At 39.9% G+C, this 18,002-nt stretch overlaps 1 protein-coding gene across 6 annotated transcripts in view; it reads left to right on the top strand.

Annotated features, from left to right (window-relative positions):
- ARPIN (actin related protein 2/3 complex inhibitor) overlaps positions 1-18,002 on the top strand; it is a 48,159-nt gene that overhangs the window by 7,528 nt on the left and 22,629 nt on the right. For all 6 annotated transcript variants that reach the window (XM_088789370.1, XM_088789369.1, XM_088789367.1 and 3 more), the window contains 2 exons: positions 3,165-3,255; positions 16,177-16,330. The gene's annotated coding sequence lies outside the window, so the exon portion shown is untranslated. The remainder of the gene's footprint in view (positions 1-3,164; positions 3,256-16,176; positions 16,331-18,002) is intronic.

The following is an 18,002-nucleotide window of genomic DNA, read 5'->3' as shown; positions in this document are numbered from 1 at the left end:
AAGTTTTACTCAAAAACTGTGGCTTCTAAAATGATTTTATTATTATGCCCAGGAAAAGTTAAACAAACAAAATATTCATGAAGTCATTTAGGAATATTTAAAAAAAAAGAAAAGAAAAATAAATAAAGATGCAGAAGGAAAGCAGGAAAAAAGCAGAAAAGAATAAATTAGAAACTAGAAAAGCAGTTAAATAATACCTATCTCTTGAGCCGATTCTTTTTGTTAAAGTCTGAATAATACAATGGACAAATATAATGAAGGAAAAACACCAGAAGCAAACACAACTTAAGGTGAAATGGTAAAAGGACAACAGAACTGGACTAAAAATATAAAAGGATACTAGGTGAAATTGCCCACAAATTTGAAACTTGAAGGAAATAGATAGTTTTCTGTGGAAAAAAAAACATAGAGAAGTTTCCTCTATTGAACAGAATCAGAAGTGGAAAATGTAAGCCACCTCCTTGGGTTTCTGCTCAAAACCTAATCCTGACCAGCTTTTAAAGTGGCACCCCCGACCCCCCCCCACTGTTTCACTTTTCTCCTATGTACCATCTGATATGACATATGCCTGGTGGCTTACTTGTTTCCCTTTTCTCCTCATTAGAATGTGAGCTTCCTGAGAAGAGAGAATTTGCTTTGTTTTTTTAATTAAACTTTTTATTTGTAAATAATTGTGTTCTTTTAATTAAATGTTTTATTAATTACTTTGTTTCATTTTTTTTCTTTTTTTGTTTCATAATTTAAAACGTTTTATTTCAAGAGCATTGTAAGAAAACTATTTTCCCACTGGTGTATCACATAGAACTGGGCTGGGCACATAGTAGGCGTCTGAAATAAATCCTTAGTTTAATGAATAGATGAGTTGAGGAAGAATTTAAGAAAGATATCAAGAATATTGCCCCCAAAAGTTCTGAGTCCAGAGGTTTTACTGGGGAGAGGGCGATGTCTTCTAAAGTTTTGAGGCATGGGTGACCCCATGTTATATAAATTAATCCAGAATATAGCATTTTCTATATGAAGAAAACTTTTTTTTTGTAAAGAATATGAGAGAAGACCTGAATGTGGAAAGACATACAGTGTGCCTGATGCAAAGGCGAAATAATGTGAAGATGGAAAGTCGAATTAATTTACAGGCTTAGTGCAAATCCAAATTTTCAACTTTTGCTATATAAAAATTAATTTGCTTTATAAAAATTCATTTAGCAGAATAAACAGAATTTCAAAGAAAATTTATAAAGTAAGAGTAAAGCTGGAGAGAATTGACCTAAATATAAAACATATTAGAAAATTATAATATTTAAAATTGTGTGGTATTAAGGCAAAAATGTACAGTCATTTTAATAGATTAAAATAGCTCAAAATGAGGCAATGATACACATAGTAATTTAACACGTAATAAAGTACTATCATTGGGAATAGAAAGGGTTATTTTAAAAATTATTTTGAGCTAACTGGCTGACAATTAGGAAAAAAAAATGTGTACCCTCGCAGCATATAATACAACAAATAAATTCTGTTTGCAAATAACAGCAACAATAATAAGGAAAATAAAATAGACACTTTCAAATACCTAAAGAAGAAATGACTTTTTAAGCTTAAAACCAGTGGAAGAAATTAAGGGAAAAGAGAACGTTTCTGGTTATGTAAATAAGTCCAACTTTACCATGCTAAGAAAATAAAAATGATCTCCAAGATATATTGTTACGTGAAGAAAGCAAGTTATAGTTAGTATAAAGTTTGCATAAAAAAGAAAAATGTACACAAAACAAAGCTATATATTTTCGGCTAGTTTGGGAACTTTACAATGAAAAATTCCCCTTCCCCTCCCTCTCCCCACGTAGGAATCCTGGGTTCTGCAGAGCTGCCTCACTGCCAGGAAGGCCCAGTAGGAAGGGTCCCAAGGGTTTGCTGCTAAAAGAGGTTTGAAATCCCCACAGCTCAATGCCTGAATCCATTATGGTGTTCCCCGTGTGAGGCTGAGGCCCTTCTTGGAAGAATCCGGTAACAGTAGACCACTACCTTTCTTTATTGGAGCAGAGATCTACTGCCCTGTCAAGGTCATCTGTGTCCAGCTTTTAGATCAAATTTCTAGAATTCTCCATTCTTAAGGAGCAGCTTGCAGCATAACCCACCAGGAGCTCCAAGATTCTGCCTGATTGGCCTGAGGATGCTGAAGGCTCATTCTGAGCAGCAAAAGGAGGAGGGAGTTCAGAATTTGTGAGAAGTCCATCCTTTTGGGGGGTTCCTGGGGGACAGGCCTCTGGGACAGAGGGCTCTGTCCTCTATGAAACCAGGTTGTTATACAACAGACTGTAATTAATATCACCCAGGCTCGGAAAGACATCCCGTCATTCTAATAAAAAATGAAAGCTAACTGGGCCCAGTGCCCACAGAGCCTGCAGAGAGTTGCCAGACCAGGAGCGTCCAGCAGAGGGCGCGCTCAGGGACCATCGTACCCTCATGCCAATCAATGCCCACAGTGCCAGCCACCGAACTTCAGGAAAATGCAGCCCTGCCCCATCTGGTCCTGTTCAGCCAGAGCAGGGCAGGTACCAGGAGTCCTGCTGCCTAGTCCAGAGGATATGAGTCATTCAGAGAGGCCTGGCATGGCAGGAGTAGGGGCAGATAGAGAACAGGCACCTGCTTCAGGGGTGGATTTCCTTTGACCTTCAACTTGCACTTCCATTTGTCACCCAAGTTGCACTGATCAGGCTTCCACCCCTATGTAGAGCACAGGACTTTCCCGCACGCTGCTTGCAGGTTCACCTGCTGAAAACACCTCTGGCATCGTAGGCCTGTGCTTGAGAACTCGTTCCATGGTGTCATGTGGGTGTCTGCCTGGTGTCGAGGCCAACTGGCCTCCTCCCTTCCAGGCTGCATCACCTCTACGTGCCCTGTTTGCCTTAGGCAGATGGGTCCCCTCGCTGCCTCCTCCGAACTGCCATCCCCTTTCTCTATAAATCCGCACCAGCAGTGCCCATCTCACAGAGCTGCTGTTGAGAGGATTAAATGAGAGAACACGTGTTCTCGAAACACACACCCGACACTTAATAGGCACTTACAATAAATGTTTGTGATGATGATAGGCTGCTGCTGCTGAACTAATGCCTTCCTTTGTAATTTCCCCCCTCTTCACCCAACCAAAATGGTTCCACCCTTCACAGCCCAGCTCAAAACCGGGCTTCCAGAAGCTCTTCAGGATACCTTCGGGCCAGTGGTTTCAAAGCTGAAATTCTTCAGAATCACCTCGAGAAGGTGAGAAGATTTTTTTGTTTCTTTCCTTTTTTTTTTGGCATGGTTGAAAAAAACTTTTTTGGGAGGTAAAATTTACCATCTTCACCATTTTTAAATGTACAGTTCAATAGTGTTAAGTATATTCACATTGTTGTGGAACAGATCTCCAGAGCTTTTTCATTTCACTAAACTGAGACTGTACACATTAAAAAAACTCCCCATTTCCCCTTGTCCTGTCCCTGGTAACCATCACTCCAGTGTCTGTCTCTGAATCTGACTATATGCCTCATGTAAGTGGAATCTACAATATTGGTCTTTTTGTGACTGGCTCATACCACTTAGCAGAATGTCCTGAAGGTTCGTCCATGTTTAGCTTGTGGCAGGATTTCCTTCCTTTTTCAGGCTGAATAATATTCCACTGTATGTAATCTAATCTACCACATTTTGTTTATCTGTTCATCTATCGATGGACATTTGGGTGGCATCTTTTGGCTACTGTGAATCGTGCTACCATGAACGTGAAAGTGCAAATATCTGTTCAAGTCTTGGCTTTTAATTCTTTTGGGTATTTTATTTACCCAGAAGTGGGATTGCTGGATCATACAAAAATTCTATGTTAATTTTTTGAGGAAGTGCCATACTGTTTTCCATAGCAATTGTACCATTTACAACCCCATCAACAGTGCACAAGGGTTTCAATTTCTCTACATCCTCATCCATACTTGTTATTTTCTGTTGTTTTTTTAATGGGTGTGAGGGGATATGATAGCTCATTTGTCTGTTTTTTCTTTTGTTGTCTGTGCTGTTGGTGTCACATCCAAGAAAGCACTGCAAAATCTGATGTCAGGAGGCTTTCCCCCTATGTTTTCTGCATGGAGTTTTATAGTTTTGGATCTTACGTTTAGATTTTCGATCCATTTTGAATTAATTTTTGTACTTGGTAGAAAGATCCAGTTTTGCATGTGGATATCCTCTTTCCCCAGCACCGTTTATTAAAGAGATGACCCTTTTCCCAGTGGGTGGCCTTGGCACCCTTGGTGAAAAACATTTGAGCGAATGTGGCTGTTTGGGGTCCCTTGACTTGAATGGCAATATAGACTAATTGCAGTAGCTGGAGCTTCCAGTGCTATGTTGGACTAGAAATGGTGACAGCGGGCTTTCTTGTCTTGTTCCTGATCTTAGAGGAAAAGTCTACAGTTTTTCCCCATTAAGTGTAATGATAGCTGTAGGGTTATTATATATGGTCTTTATTACAGTACCCGCCTACCCCAATCCTCAGTTTCACTTTCCAAGGTTTCAGTTATTACGCTCAACTGTGGTCTGAAATATTAAATTGAAAATTCCAGAAATAAACAATTCATCAGTTTTAGATTGTACCCGTTCGAGTAGCGTGATGAAAATCTCGAGTGACCCATTCTGTCCCACCTGGGACGTGAGTCATCACTCTGTCCACACTGTAGACACCCCCTGCACGCTGGTCATGTAGTAACCATCTCGGTTATCAGATTGACTAGGGAAATATCACCGTGCTGGTGTGCAAATCCCCCTGATTTCACTTAAGAAGGGCCCCAAAGCGCAGTGTAGTGACGCTGGCCATTCGGGCACACCAAAGGGAAGCCAGAAAGCATATACATGTTTAGGAAAAAATATAGTATATATAGGGTTCAGTACTCTCCGTGGTTTCAGGCATCCACTGGGGGTCGTGGAACGTATCCCCTTCAGATAAAGGGGAGACTCTTGTATGCTGAGGTAGTTTCCTTCTATTCTGAATTTGTCGTTTTTTATCATACAATTATGTTGAATTTTGTCAAAAGCTTTCTCTGCATCAATTGAAATGATCGTGGGGTTTTTGTCCTTCCTTCTGTGAATGTGATGTGTTACGTTGAGTTTTGTATGTTAGATCATCCTTGCATTTCAGGGATAAAGCCCACTTGGTCATGGTGTATAATCCTTTTAACATGCTGTTGAATTTGGTCTGCTAGTCATTTGCTGAGGATTTTGGCGTCAGTGTTCTTCAGGGATATTGGTCTATGATTTTCTTTTTCTGCAGTGCCTTTGTCTGGCTTTGGTCTGAGGGTAATGCTGGCCTCCTAGAATGAGTTTGGGAGTATTCCCTCCTCTTCAACATTTTTGGAAGAGTTTGAGGAGAATTCATATTAATTCTTCTTTAAATATTTGGTAAAATTTTCCAGTGAAGTGGTCTGGTTTTAGGCTTTCCTTAGTTGGGAGGTTTTTGGTTACTCATTAAATCTCTTACTAGTTATAAGTCTCTTCAGATTTCAGATTTTCTTTTTTTTTTTTTTTGAGGTGTAATTGACATATAACAAACATTAGTTTCAGGTGTACAACAGAATGTTTTGATACTTGTATATATTTAGAAATGATCACCACAATAAATCTAGTTAACATACATAGCTACAATTATTTTTCTTGTGATGAGGACTTTTAAAATTTACTCTGTTAGCAACTTTCAAATGTGAAATACAATATTATTAACTATATTCACCATGGTGTACATTATACCCTCAGATTTTTCTATTTCTTCATATTCCAGTCTTAGTAGGTATGTTTTTCTAGGAATTAATATTCTTCTGTGTTATCCAATTTTTTGGTGTACAGTTGTTCACAATATTATATGCTGCAAAATCAGTTGTAATGTCTCCTCTTTCATTTCTAATTTTAGTTATTTGTGTCTTCTCTCTTTTTTTCTTAGTCTAGCTAAGTGTTTGTCAATTTTGTTGATCTTTTAAAAAAAAACTCTTAATTTTGTTGATTATTTTTCTATGTTCTATTCTGCTTTTCTCTAACCTTTATAAGTTCCTTCTTCTAGCTTGGATTTAGTTTGTTCTTCTTTTTATTTCTTGACGTATGAAGTTAGGTTATTGATTTGAGCTCTTTCTTCGTTTTGAATGTGAGTATCTATAGTTGTAAAATTCCCCCTTAGCACCGTTTTCACTGCGTCCCATAAGGATTGATATGTTGTGTTTTTCATTTTTACTTGTCTCAAGGTATTTTCTAATTCCCCTTGTGATTTATTCTTTGACCCTTTGGTGGTTTAAAAGTGTGTTATTTAATTTCCATGAATTTAAACAGTAAATGTGATAAGAGTAGATGAATTTAGGAAATATTAAGAAGAAAGCATTGAGAGGACTTGGTACCAATTAGATGAGAAGGTGAGACAGGCGTCTTAATCCTGTTTGAGTCCACGTGGTAGTGAAGTAATTCCAACTATTAAAAAGACTTTATGCAAAAAAGATGTCGATTCCATTGTTATTTTTGGCAGAAAGAAGTTGGAAGTATTCTTACCTGTTTTTTAAGGTGTGTTTCTCCCTGTGTCCAGCCTGGATACCTGTGGAATTGGTTTAATGTAAAAGAGTGATGCCTTGGGGAGGCCACAATTACTGATTTCTGATGAGAGAATCGTCTAAGGAAGATGATACAGGCCACCTAAGACCTTTGAGGGCTAAAGGCATGTTTACTTTGGGAGGCCCCACCCCAGGTACCACGAAGCAGCTTAAAATGCACCTGCACCCACAATTAAATATAATTTATACCTAACTATGTAGGAGTCACATTGCTGTTGCCAGTTGGACACATCCTACATTTTGTAGACAAACATTTATTAGTTGTGATTCTGCTTTTTTAGTTTTGGAGTCCATTTTTGTTGTTGTTTGCTTGCTGTTTAGTTTTTAGTTTGCAAACATTTCACTCGGTCTCGGCGCTTTGCGTGGTACCTGCTGGGTGGAGCGGCATGGGGTGTGCCAAAGCCAGCAGGTGGCAGTTTCAGGGCGCCTGGGCTGGCTGAAAAGAAGGAGCTTTCTAACCAGGAAAGGCCTGCCTTCACCAGAAGAGCTTCCTGTTCCTGGAAATAATTTTACTTCAGGCCAATTATCGTCTATTTAGTACCTAGTACATGCCAGACGCTGTCCTGCTATCAGAAATGCTGCAGGAAAAATTGCTGGCCTTAATGGGAAGCCAGAGAACCTGGTCTCTGGAGTCCCCTCGAGTTTAATGATTTCATGGGCATAAAGGCACTGTCTGGCAGCTGCCACTCAGTGTGATTCCTGGACCAGCAGTAGCCTCCTTGTGAGAAACGTGACTCTCAGGCTCTATCCCAGACCTGCTGACTCAGAATTTGCATTTTCACAAGATCCCAGGTGACTCTGTACAGGAATTACAGTTTGAGAAGCACTGCCCTGGTCCCTGGATAGGCTCCGTTGCTCTCACTGGCGACAGCCAGGCCTGGGCTGACCACAGCTATACGTTTAAGGACCTATTTGTAATTTAGGTAGGGGCGCCACGCTGACGTGAACTGACGAGCACAAATGCCTCTCTAGCCAGCAGCTAGGGGCATCCGCGGAGCTGGCTGAGGGCTCTGGGCTTCCCAGAGGCTTACAGGGTGCAGCTCTGGCTGGGGCGCTACAGTCGGGTGTGGGTGGGGAGAGGGTCTGCTGAGAACTCATTGCAGCCTCAGGGCACCCTTCTGTGCCCGTGGCACCCCCTTCTCTCGGGCACAGTGAGGCCTGAGCTTAGCGTGGGGCAGCGTGGGGGCTTTCTTTGATCTGCAGGCCAAGGAAGCTGCTGCGATGCGGGGTCTGTCTTTGTGGGAGGACACAGCAATGTCTACATGGAGCCCACGCAGGCTCGAACTCCTGGGGGATGGGATGCCACTCAGAGCCACTTACTCCCTAAGCGTGTGCTACCCACCCACTGTGTGCCAGGCACTTTGCAAACATCATCTGATGTATCTGGGCCACAGTATCTCCAGAAAGTGGGCTGGCAGCCGAGGCTCACCTGGGCTGCCCAGCACGGGGTGTGGAGCCAGAATGGCTCCGGGGTTGGCAGCACGCCACAGGGGAGCTACATATCAAGCAGGAACTGAAGCATGGGGGAGCCCCCCCACCCCGCACTAGCCCTGGGGGGGTCAGGCACATGCCCGCAAGACTCTGAGATAAGGTGGAAGGTCCTGGAGGTTGAAGCCCTGGGGGCTGGGTGGCCACAAAGTTGCCAAAGGACCTGTCACCTCCCTCTTGGGGAGCCCGTGAGGCACCCTGAGGATGCAGCTGGACCTCAGCTGGGGTCTCCTGCCTGCAAGACCTGCAGAAGCTTTCTAGTGGTTTCTTTTCAACTTTCTGGCTATTGATTTTTAATATTGAATTTTAATATTGCTTTTCAATATTTTCGCTTATTGTTTTTTTTTTAATTATTTTAGTGTGTATATTTTATCATTCTGACTTGTACTGTTCCCAATTATCTTTCCTTTTTAAATGGTCTCATTTTACCTTCTATCTTTTCAAACCTCTTAAGTCTTCTGGTTTCCTTTCATATCTTCTCTATAAGTATCTGTTTTTATTGTTATATTTCCCTTCAACTTAAAAAATCGTATTTTTCTGACTAGGAAAGTATAATGTATTTTTATTGCTAAATGTTTGGAAAATATAGGAAAGGGTATAAAGAAGAAAATTAAAATATCCCATTAAGTCTCCTCTAGGAATAACCACTGTTGCTGTTTTATTCTATTCTCTTCAACTACTTTTTCTATTCCTGAACACTTAGAGATATTGCTTTAACCCTTTGTCTGACATACATGTTGCAAATATTTTCCTGTGATTTGATGTTTATTGAAAAAAATGTTTTTGTTGTTTTGTTTTGTTTTGTTTCGTTTTTGTTCATAGCCAAATTTGCATATGTTGCTGTGAAAAAGTCAAACCACAGTAACGGGTCTACAGCAAAGAGTGACCATGCCCCCTCCTCCACACTCAAGCCCCTTGCCCAGGTAAACCCACCAAGTAACCACCATGCACTGTTTGGCATACATCCTGCTAGACTTTGAAAATGCAGTTTCCTGTATGCTTCCAACAACAATTGCATTACACACACTGTTCGGCCTTTTGCTTTTTCACTCAGCAATACATGCTAGGCGTCTTTTGAAATCAGCCCCACCTGTGTGGAGGTGGGGTCTTGAGGGGGCCCCAGTGAGGGTGGGGCTGGGGCCCTGCGCTCAGCAACTCTGGGAGGCTGCGGGTGGACAGAATGGTTCCCAAAGGAGCTCCTGTACGTGGGTCAGTAGCCAAATCAAGATCACAGCACATTCATTTCATTGTCAGCGGAGCACATGCCTGATACCAGACAGGCCTGGGTTTGAGAACCAGCGCAAAACGTGCGCCCTGGTGCATCTTACAGCAGTTCCATTTTACTGCAATTAGCACACAGGCGGCAAGTTTCAACGAGCATGGCCAGGTGACGACAGGCTGGGCATGTTAGCCGGTGGCTTCTCCGGGTGCCTGGTTCCCTCTCAGGAGAGGTGCTTGCGTAGCCAGGCTGTGGAGCTCGGCCTGGGCAGGGGTTTTCTGAGTCTCTTAGATTCCATTGTAATGATGGTAACAACTAACACATAGTTATTCCGTGCCAGGCACAGTTCTAAGTATTATTTATATATACTGACTCATTTAATCCTCGTAAGAGCCCTGTATTGGTAAATATCATTATAATAGTACTGTAGCACAGTAATATTTTACAGAGGAGAAAACTGAGGCTCAGAGTGGTTAAGTATGTTGTCAAAGGTCACACAGCTAGCTAGATGTAGAACCTGGACTTGAACCCAGGCATTGTAAAATCTGTATTTTTAACCAATGTGCTATTCTATCTCCCCAGCTAGTTTATAATGGCTTTTGGTTATTTACATCATCCAGATCTGGCACCTAGGTTCATGGGACAATTTCTTCCTCCAGCACAGTGCCACATTGCTGTAGAGTCCTCTGGTTATAGAGTGATGGCTAGATATTGCCTGTTGCAGTCACCCTGCAACCATGTGACTATGTATCGTCATTTGTCTCCTGGGCCAGGAGGCCTCGCCATGAACCAGCAGGCCTGGCCATTCTGCCACTGCCTCACTCAGGACGTGGGTAGAAGCTGGACGGCAGCACAGAGCCTGGGCTGAGGCTGGGAATCTGGCCAGCCCTCAAGTTAGGGGATTAGAAACAGGTCAGCTTCACGCCTCCCAGTGTGAGGGCAGAAAGTGAGGCACAGCCCGTCCTCTGCTAGACCGGGTGTGCATGGCGGGACAGCACAGGGAGACCAAGTGTGTGTGTGTCCTTGTAACACAGTGACCTCAGCTTGCTGTGTAGGACCGATCAAAGTCCAGCAACTTCTCTCCCCCAGGCTTGGGGGATGTGAGAAGAAGTGGCAGAGAAATTTTCCCTGCACGTAAAAGTGTGTGCAGGGCTATGTATTCTTAACCACTGCACATCACACAGTTGGAGGAGTAATCTATTCCCAAATATTTAGGTTCCCTCTCTCTCTCTCTCTCTCTCTCTCTCTCTCTCTCTATATATATATATATATATATATATATATGTGCGCAAAGTGACAGTGAATAAATTTGACTCCCTCCACCAAGCTCTCCATTTTTTCAGGTCTTCTTTTATGTCTTCCAGTAAAGTTGTACAGTTTTGTCATAAAGACATTTCACATTTCTTGTTAATTTTATTCCTAGGCATTTTACAGCTGTGATTATTATGAACTTCTGATATATATATATATGTATATTTAGTTTTATATTTTTAAATTGCCAAATCTGCCCACCTTTGTGCGAGCCAACTTTGATACAAGGTTAGAAAGATCTCCGTTCCAAGATGATGGGACTATTTGCTTACATTTTCTTCTCAAACGTATGTTTTTATTTAGTGTGGTTAAAAGTTTTTGTTTGCATTTAAATAATATAGGGACTTATTTAGGATTTGTTTAGGTGTGAGGTAGAATTCAGCTTTATCTTCCAAATTGTTAGTTGAACCAATGAAATGTTATCAAATTACCCATCTTTTCCCCATTGATTTGAAATCCCACCTTTATCACATATCAAAGTCTTATATCTATTGAATCTCTTTCTCAGTTTTCTATTCTGTTCTATTGATCTGTTAGTTTATTCCCAGGCCAATACTACAAAATGGCTTTATTTCTTATTAGAAAAGCAATAAAGGCTTATTACAGAAAGAGCAGGAAAATACATGGGCACAAACAAACTGAACAAAGAAGACTGGTGACTGCGTCCAGGGATAAATACCATATGACCTGGGTTTACATCACTTCAGATCAGTGTACTTATACAAACATAGATAAATCTATATTCATACAGTAAAATTAAGACCATGCCATATAAATAGTTCTGCAAACTTTTTTCACTTTATGATACTTCACAGGCATATGTCTCCTTGCTAGTAAATACTCTTCTTTTTAAAACGTTTTTATTATAAAACTGTAACATGCATGTAAAAATCTACACAAAACAGACATGTTTAGCTCAGTGATGTATCACGAAGTGAACACCACCTACCCACCACTCAAGTCAAGAATACAGCGTTAGCGCCCCAGAAAGCGGCTCCTCCAGTCACTGCGTCCTCCCACAAAGGTAACTTCCTTGCTTTTCTTTTAGAATTTTATGGCCTGAGCTTTCACCTCTAAACAATAATGTTTCATCTTCCTTAGTTTTTGAACTATGTATGAATGGAATTATACAACCTGTGAATTCTTTAGTGACTGGCTTCTTTCATTCAACGTTATACTAATTACAACAACTCTCCACGTAGCTGTAGCAGTAGTGCATTCATTTTTATGGCTGTATAGTAGCCCATTACGGACTATCTCACAATGTATGGAGAACTTCGACTTTCTACACATATTTGGACTGTTTCCAGTTTTGAACTATTGTGAATAGAGCTACTATAAATTTTCTTGTATATATATATATATATCTTTTGGTGTATATATGTACATATTTCCGTTGGTTGTGTACCTAGCTATGGGATAGCTGGGTCATAGGGTTTACATATTTTATCTTTCATAGATACCAAAATAGGTTTTCAAATGATTATACCCTCCCACCAACTGCATATGCGAATTTTAGTTGCTTCGTGACCTTGTGAATTCATTTATTTTTTTAATTAAAAAATATTTTTTGCAAACTGCAACCTGGATCGCAAAGCTTCCAGAAAGGCACTTTTTCCCGTGGATGGCTGCCAAATTGTTGTTTCTGTGTGGGGATGAGGGCTAGGGACCGCCTATTCCACTATCTTGCTGGCATCACTCCCTTGTTAATTCTTGACTGGCAATAATTTTTAATTGTAGATATTCTGATGCGAGGCTAGTGGTATCTCATTATGGTTGTAATACCATTTCCATCTCGACTATTAATGCTGAACTCTTTTCCTATGTTGATTGACCATTTAGACACTCTCTTTTGTGAAATGTTTACTCAAGTATTCTGCTCTTTTTCTGTTGGGTTGTCTTTATTTTTTCTTGCTAACTTTTGAATTTCTTTATATTTTCTGGATATGGTTCTATTTCTATTATAGGTATTTCAAATATCTTCTCTTACTCTATGGTTTACCTTCATACTCTCTCTGTTTTTTAAACAGCTTTATTGAGGTATAATTCACAAGCCATACAATTTACCCATTTAGAGTGTGCAATTCAGTGGCTTTTAGGCTATTCAGAGTTGTGTAACCATCACCACAATCAATTTTAGAAAACTTTTCTTCACCCCAAAAAGAGACCCCACACCTCTTAGCTGTCACCCCTCAGGCTGCCCACTATTTTAGTCCTAGGCAATCACTCATCTATTTTCTTTCTGTCTCTATAGATTTGCCCATTCTGGACATTTCATGTAAATGGAGTCACACAATATGTGGTCCTTTGTGTTGGCTTCTTTCTCTTAGCATAATGTTTTCAAGGTTCATCCACTTCGTAGTGTTTATCAGTATTTCGTTTCTTTTTATTCCTAAATAATGTTCCATTGTATGGATATACCACATTTTGTTTATCCATTCATCAGTTGATGAATGCTTGGGTTATTCTACTTTTTGACTACTATGAATAATGCTACTGTAAACACTAGTATACAAGTTTTTGTGTGGACATATATTTTCATTTCTCTTGGATATATACATATATACACATAGAATTGCTGGGTCACATGGTAACTCTGTGTTTATCTTTCTGAGGAACGGCCAGGCTGTTTTCCAAAGTGACTGCACTGTTGTACATCCCCATAGTAGTGGGGGTTCCAATTTCTGCAGATTCTCACTGACATTTGTTACTGTCTTTTTGATTATAGACATTGTACTGGGTGTGAAGTGGGATCCTGTTTTGGCTTCTATTAGCATTTCCCTGATGGCCAATGGTGTTGAGCATCTTTTCATGTGCTTGTCGGCCGTTTGTGTGTCTTCTTCGGAGAAATGCCTATTCAGATCCTTTGCCCATTTTCATATTGGGTTATTCGTCTTTTTATCATTAAATTGTAAGAGCGCTCTATATATTCTTGATACTAGACCCTTCTCAGGTACATGATTTGCAATTTTTTTTCTCCTTTTCTGAGGGTTGTCATTTTTCTTTCTTGATGATGTCCTTAAAAGCACAAATGTTTTTAATTTTGATGCTTCTCACTCTCTGAATGTCATTTTTTGATGAACAGAAGTTATTCATATTCATGAAGTCCAATTCATTAATCTTTTCCACTGTAGTCAGTGCTTTTTGTGTCCTTTTAAAGAACTCTTTGCTTATTCTAAGGTTATGAATACGTCTTCCTATGCTATCTTCTAGTGCGTAGCTGCCGAATGATAGAAATATAACATGAGGCACAAATGAATTATTACGCGTACGTAATTTTAAATTTTCTGGTAGTCTCATTTAAAAAAGTAAAAAGAAACAGGCAACATTAATTTTAATAATATACTTTGTCTAACCCAATACATCAAAATATTATTTCAACATGTGGTCAATATAAAATTTTTAATGAGATATTTGACATTCATTTTTGATGTTAAGTCTTTGAAATACAGTATGTACTTTACACAGAGAGCACATTTCAAATCAGGTTTAGCCACATTTTTAGTGATTGTTAGCTACATGGAGCTATTGGCTAAAAGCTTTTTGGTCTTGCTTTCCACATTTAGGTCTATAATCCACGTGAAATAGATTTTTGTATATTGTATGAGATAGGAGCTGAGTTTCTTTTCATTTTCAATACAGATATCCCCTTGACCCCACACCATTTATTGACGAGGTATCTTTTCCCTACCGGTTTACAGTGTCAGCTTCATCGTCCGTTAAGATTGCCTAACAAGAATTCTTATGCAGGAACTTTGTATATGTAACCAGCATTGAACCAGAGAGAGGCCCATCCAAACTCTTGTACATGACGATCATCTCATAAAAGAGATTTCACGTTAGCAACTAAACACATCTGCCACGTAAGGAAGAGTAGCTGAAAGCCTCTACCAAGTACACATTGTAAGTTATCAGGACACTATCACTTTTAATGTGAAAATAATTGTAAACAATTGGATCGAGCCATGCAAGTGTTTATACAATCACAGCAGCATCAGGAATTATTCCTAGCACTGATCGTCAGGTAGATATATTCACCATATGGATACCAGGAACAACTATAATGCAGAGGGTGCCAAAAAAATGTATGCACATTTTAATAAAGGGAAAAACACTGTATTAAAATGATAATACTCAATATATACCAATAACAAAAGATGAATACAAGTCACGTTTGACTTCTGCAATTACAAGAGGTGCTCAAAGTGGTTCCCATCAGCATCCAGGCACTTCTGATTACGGCGAACTACTGTTTGAGCAACGCTGACCCACATGTCCACTTGTATGCATTTTTTTGGTACCCCTGGTATTAAATCTCATTATGCATTCTCTGGTTATAGTACCAGTGCAGACATTGGATTTTTATCTCAGGATAAAACAAACAAGTAATTAGAGTTTTAGTCAAGATGGTTAGTTAAGGTTCATCACTTTATTACAGGAAAAGGGTAACAATTTTAAACACTGACAACAAAAGGCTTTTGAAAGACCCCTCCCTTGGTCAGGACGCACTTGTCCGTTGATGGTATGAGGGCCACCAACTTTACTGGCCAGATTGTAAAGGGACTCTGCATCACTCGGGATTAGCAGGACCTGTGGAATACAAAATACGATTTTGAAAAATGAACTGGACCAATTTTGCACAGAAACCTGGATCCGACAGCCAGGTGCTTTGTCACTCTACATTCAAGAAAAAGGTGGAACTCTCTTTCTGCAGAGTCAGGATAAGCCCCTTTGATATTCTTTGCAGATGTTTATCAACTATAACCATATTCATTGATCTGTGAAACCCACTCTTGCATGTGTTTTTGAACACTCTAAAAGTTTCTGTTTGGATGCGTTGGTTATATTTGAACGTGACTATATTCACAAGAATCTCAAACCACCCCAAGAGAGCCCCATCTGAGAAACACAGCATTCCTTAAAACAATGCTGCAGGTATATTCACTGTGCATGTATTTTCTTGTGCCCAAATGTGGATTGGATAAGCCACAAAACAAATAAAATAAATACCTATAGGAGAGGAAGGAGACAGAGTAAAAGGGACAGGGAGAAGTCATACTTCTCTGAACATACCTGGTTTTGTACATTTGACTAGAATTATATGAATGTTTAACATAGAGTAAACAAAAATAGATCCAAATGTATTGGCAATTTGTGCCTTCCTTTCTTTTTTCTTGACCAGTCTATCTAAGGTTGATCAATTTTATTGATCTTTTCAGAGAACCAGCTTTTGGCCTCATTGATTTTCTCTAATGTTTGACTGCTTCCTATTTTTATTGATTTCTGCCCTTATCTTATTTCTTTCCCTCTACTTACTTTGAGTTTAATTTGCTCTTCTTTTTCTGGTTCCTTAAGGTGGAAGGTTGATTTTAGAAATTTCTTCTTTTCTAATACAAATATTTGCTCAGCTATAAACTTTCCCCTAAGAACGTGGCCTGTGAGTGTGTGTGTATGTGTGTTTGTGAAGATTTTGTTTTGAAATTACAAATTTGGTTTGTTGAATAGTGACAGGAATGTGTCTATTTCTTCTTATGCCAGTTTCTGTAATTTGTTTTTCAGTGATTTTCCAAGGAATGCACTGGGTGTTCAATGAAGCCCCTCCACTCAGATTGGCTAGGACTCAAACATCCCTGAGCCCTTAATGAGCTGCAGGAATTGTTCAGCTTCCAGCTCTGATAGTGTGCTTTGCCTGCCCTGCAAACATGGACACTAGGTATGTGAATAGCTTTAGGGGTGTCGCTTCTCCCAGGACCTCTGAGGGGACAGAGCTAGGGAACATACATAGTAAACCTATCTACAAGCTTATGTCTATGTGTATTGAAAATCATGAGTTCAGGAGACACCTGGAATTGCAATCCAACCCCACAGGGTACGTTGTAGCATTTTTCCATTGCATATTTGTAACTTCTTTCTCTGACCTTGTGAAACTTGGTTTCCATTGTCTTTGATATACTAAATTATGTGATTAATCCCTTATATGTAGCTAATCTGTTATTGCAGTTGCCATCTCTCCCCCATGGACACTTTCCTGATCCCTCTTGGGTTCCGTCTCCCCATGAAGGGTCATCTCCCCAGACATGAAACCCTCCTTACCCCTCACCTCATGCCAGGTTGTACCCGAACCCCAGTGGCTCTCTACCCTGTTTTGCTCCTGTAGCATTTATTAGATTTGTCTCTCCTATTATTTAAATACTTTATTTTCCAGTGTGACTCTTTCTGTGGCAAACCTTTTCAGGCCTGGTAAACCTCATGATATTTTTGTACCCTTATATTTGAATGAAAATATGGCTGGATGTCAAGTTTTAGGTTTCTAAATTCTTTTCCTTCAATAATTTGTAAGAAAGGTTCAATTGCCTTTTTGCATCCCATACTGTTATTGAAAAATTGATGTAAACCTGATCTTTGTTCTTTGGTAAAAAATCTATTCTTTTTCTTGCAAACTTTAAAGTTTCTCTTTGTCTTTGACATTCTTAAATTACACTATTATTTCTCTAAGTGTGGGTTTTCCTTTTCTCTCTTCTTTGGTCCTTGTGGCCCATTTCGATCTAAAATATTTCATCTTAATTTAATTCTAATAAATTTGTCTCCATTTTTCCAATTATTTCCTCCTTTCTAATTTTTGCTCCTCTTTCTAGACTTTCATCTATTTGTTTCTGTTTAACTCTGTTTTCTATTTGCTGCACTGTTTTGTGGTCGGCAGAATAACGGCCCCCCAAAGATGTCACGTCCTAATCCCCAGAACCTGTGAGCACGTTAGGTTACCTGGCAAAGGGGAAGTAAGGTTGCAGATGGAATTACGGTCTTAACCAGCTGACCTTCAAATACAGAGACCATCCTGGATTCTCCGGGTGGGCCCAGTGCAGTCACAGGGATCCTTAAATGGGCAAGAGGGACACAGAAGAGGATAATCAGACAGAGACGTGACTGTGGCAGAAAGGCACAGAAATGGAGGAAGGGGCCATGAGCCATGGAGTAAGGGCGGCCTCTAGAAGCTGGAAAAGGCAGGGCAACAGATTCACCCCTAGAGCCTCCAGAAAGGGACCCTGCCGACACCTTGATTTCAGCCCAGGGAGACTTGTTTTGGGTTTTTAACTTCCAGAACTGCAAGCTAATAAATTTGTGTTGCTATAAGCCACTAAATTTGTGGTAATTTGTGATAGTAGCAATAGGAAACTAATATCCTTTTTTAAAAAAAAAACCACTACATTTTTTAAAATGGCTTTTCTTATTTCTTTTCCTACCATTTGTTTGATTAATCACATTTCTTTATTCCATTTTTTTCTCACTGATAGTTTGCAAGCTCTATCCTATTTTTGTTATTCTGGTGGTTCCCCTTCATATTTCACCTTTTTGCAATGTTAGATGTGCACTTGGTGTGAAAGTCC

Source organism: Rhinolophus sinicus, chromosome 13 (assembly GCF_057876585.1).
Source record: "Rhinolophus sinicus isolate RSI-liver-muscle chromosome 13, RSI-T2T, whole genome shotgun sequence".
In the NCBI taxonomy this organism is placed as follows: domain Eukaryota; kingdom Metazoa; phylum Chordata; class Mammalia; order Chiroptera; family Rhinolophidae; genus Rhinolophus; species Rhinolophus sinicus.
This window is presented reverse-complemented; position numbering and strand designations above follow the sequence as displayed.